General features: G+C 24.5%; 2 protein-coding genes across 4 annotated transcripts in view; one reads left to right on the forward strand and one right to left on the reverse strand.

The window, feature by feature from the left end:
- LOC108686188 (organic cation transporter protein) overlaps positions 1–1,650 on the reverse strand; it is a 4,045-nt gene extending 2,395 nt beyond the window's left edge. For both annotated transcript variants that reach the window (XM_018191338.1, XM_018191337.1), the window contains exon 1: positions 1,168–1,650. The gene's annotated coding sequence lies outside the window, so the exon portion shown is untranslated. The remainder of the gene's footprint in view (positions 1–1,167) is intronic.
- Positions 1–3,737, forward strand: part of LOC108686186 (aminopeptidase N-like) — a 30,739-nt gene that overhangs the window by 4,827 nt on the left and 22,175 nt on the right. The gene's annotated exons all lie outside the window — the stretch shown is intronic.

The following is a 3,737-nucleotide window of genomic DNA, read 5'->3' on the forward strand; positions in this document are numbered from 1 at the left end:
TATATATATATATAATCAATAATTATTTTTTATTATGTATTAATTGTTATATATCACATTATATATTACATATATCGTTTACTAAAGTTATAACAATTTTTCTACTAATTATAAATTTTATTTGTGTTAAAAGTTCTTTCTTATGTGAAAATGTACAGTTTGTACATTACACGGAAAAATGATATATTGATATAATGATAATACATTAACAATGTTAATTTTTAATTATATAAATAATTTCAATACGTCATATTCTTATTTTATTAAAATACAAATATTTATTTCATTAATTATTAAATTAATAAAATTATTTCCAATTAGACCTAATACTGTTAATATATTATTTTTGTCTGTATATAGAAAAAGAAGTTTTAATCGTAATAATTATTTGCATTGCTTAAAGAAACCTATCTTACTCGCAAAAGAAGCGGGCTACTGTAATGTTATAGTAATCATTTTTTTGCAAGTGATAGTTTGCTTGCCTATTATATCTGCAATGCAATAGCTACTTTTTTCCGTATGCATAATCATGTTGCAAATTATTGACGTTTTTGCGTGACGCATATCATAGTAAATTGCTGACTGTAATAAAAGTATATACTTTTACTGTATACTTTGTTCAATCTGTTAAAAAATTTGAAAATTAGAGTATTAATTTTGGTCGTATAGAAATTAAATTCCTCAGTAATTTTATAGGAAAATATATTGTGTACGGAAAGAATGGTTTTGCTGGAATATCTAAAAATTTAGCTACAGATCTGAAAATAATTTTGTTGGACCATCCAAATGGTTATGTAAGACGCTCAAATTGCTAGTGTCAAAATTTTTTGTAGAATTGTTCATTATGCTTGAGAATACTATATAATTATGTAATCTAATAAATTATATAGCTAAATTTTTTGATATTTCAACAAAATCCTTTTTTTTATACATATAATATAATTAAATGTTAACATTGAAATACTTACAAAAAAAGAAATAAAAATAGATTGCTATAATAATTGACGAAATTTTATATTCTGATTAATTCTAATTAATTAGTATCTAATTAATTGTCATTAAATTCAAATTTATTTCAATTTATTTCAATTTATATCAAGCACAAGTTAGAGACTAAATCTTTTAATTTAGACACAAAGTTTATTACTGTGACATAAAAAGCAATACCTTAATTTTAGCTGTAATTGTGCAGCGCCTGAAGAATAAATCCTCTTGATCACAATGGCATATCACGACGAATGACAAACGGATGGCTGTGTGTCAATGATTGATAAATCTGTCGGTGCATTGGTTTCGATCGTAAAAAGTGGGAGAGCGGCTGCGCGAACTTTTGCTGTCTAATGTCTCCGGCGAGCTGAGGAGAACTACTGACTTTTCCGTTCTCCAACTTAAATGTAGGAGATTGGACGATTCTTCCAAGTAGATTTTGTAGTACTTAACAAAATTTGCGGTTGCCCTTGCACGCGATACAGTCACTCGCGCGATCGTCAGTTACTCAGTCACTCACGCTCGATCTTTTCCGCGTGAATTCCCTTAGATTAGTAAGTTCTTCTCAGCAAGACATGAAGCTCGTCCGGAAAAAGTGTTTCGCATAAGGCGATTACGTTATCAACCGACGACCATAATCGAGAGCCTATAAGTAGTTGTTGCCTACAAATAATTACAAGTATAAATATGCTTGACCTTGTGGTCAGAGCAATGTATGTTAATATAATCATTATCGATAATTGCGTTTGAAATTTCTTGATTGAATAAGCAATTTTGCAATTTATTTTTTAATAAGAAATAAGAAGTAACAAATAATACTGTCAGAATTATAGACTGCAGTCAGAAGATAAAGCTGCTCAGTGAGTCTTTATTACATTGCTACTTACATTCAGCAATAAACTGGCAAGAACTAATTATATTCAAAAAACATATTAAAAAAATCACTGAGCGCTCATTGAATGATTTTATCTCCTAAACGCAATCATTGCATAAATTAAATAGTTGCATAAATGTAAATGAGATGGATAAAAAATGTTAGAGTTGAAAGATATTTCAACATATTTTAATATATGTAGTTATATTTTTCCTTCTTTAAAAAGATGTAGTTTATGTTGTATGATAAGAAATCAAAATATGATTATATATTTATGATAATGTATTTTACATTTAGACAAAATTATTAAAATTATTAATTATTTTACATTTTAATATTATAATTTTATTTTTAATTTAAATTCAATTTTGATGATTATATTTATCTGATAATTTAACAAATTTTTAGGTCAATATAATATTTTTATCTAATCAATCTGTGATAGCGTGAAGATTTTGCGATCATTTTAATTGTTTTCTATCATCGTCCTCAATTTTAAATTTGTAATATATTCTTGAAATAATATTTTAAATAAATGTATTTAAAAGTGGAAAACTACTCGATGGCTCAACTTGTGGAATAAACCGATTCCTTATCGGTATTATTGTACTATTATACTGATTATGCATACATAAACCCGACATTATAGTTTTAAGAGAGTGTTATGGTATTGATGATAACAGTTATTTTTGGTATTCAAATAATAGTTTGTATGTGCAACCGTCAAAGCATGACGATATCACATATTATCACAGTATTTTTTAATGTACATATCTGTCGGAATTGCTGACATTTCACTTTGATAAATGTCTACTTTCGCGCCGAGATGCCAATTCTCGTGAAGTCGAAATTCGTAGGATAAGGAAGAGAAAGGAACTAATTTGTAAATATATTATGAAATTACTTTACTATTTAAAGAGAAAACGGATCATTGAGTATAAATATTATAATAAGCAAAAAATTGTTCTCAAATTTATATTTCTTTGAACTTTAATATCATTGGCATTTTTAAATGCCAATGATATTAAAATGGAATAATATGATTTATTAAAATATAATTATAAGATCTAAAAGATATATTTTTTAAGATTTCAGTATCACTGTTATTTTTTTAAATGAAGTTGCATGTTTTTTTTACATAATATATTCTTCTAATTATTCTGCATAAAAACATTATAATAGTAATATTAAAAAATCAATAATTTATGAGATATTTCAAACTTTATTCTGACATAAAATTTATTTTATAAAATATCTCTAACTATTCATTTTTTAATAATTGTTCCAAAATATTTGTTCCAAAATAATTGTTCCAAAATTTTATGCACAGAATAATGAAATAATTTAATTGATCTAAAGAAAACATATAGTTGTTTAAAAAGAGTATGTTGCAAATTGTACAATTTTTTTAAAAGGCAACCATGTATTTTTTTACATTGATTGGTTTATCTCATTATTATCATAATGCATAAAATTATTATCGTATATAGAAAAAAACATATTTACTTTAATAATAATTTATGAGATGTTTTAAATCACAACAAATGTGTTAGAATAAAATATAAAATGTCTCGTAGACTATTGATTTCTTCTACCTTAATATTTTTATACGCAGAGAAATCATATTATGTAAAAAAAATCATATAATTCCATTTAAAAATGGCAATGATATTAAAATTCGAAGAAATATGAATTTGAGAAAATTTTGTGCTTATTATAATTTTTTTTTAAATAAACATGTTTCTTTTTTTGATTATATTTTATCGTTAAAAACAATAGAGATATTTTAAGTGCTGGAGTTTTAAAAAACATTCTATATATTTAAAAAAACGATTTTATGTAATTAATTAATAATCTTTAATATTATAATTAATAT

This window comes from Atta colombica, unplaced genomic scaffold (assembly GCF_001594045.1).
Source record: "Atta colombica isolate Treedump-2 unplaced genomic scaffold, Acol1.0 scaffold166, whole genome shotgun sequence".
NCBI lineage: Eukaryota > Metazoa > Arthropoda > Insecta > Hymenoptera > Formicidae > Atta > Atta colombica.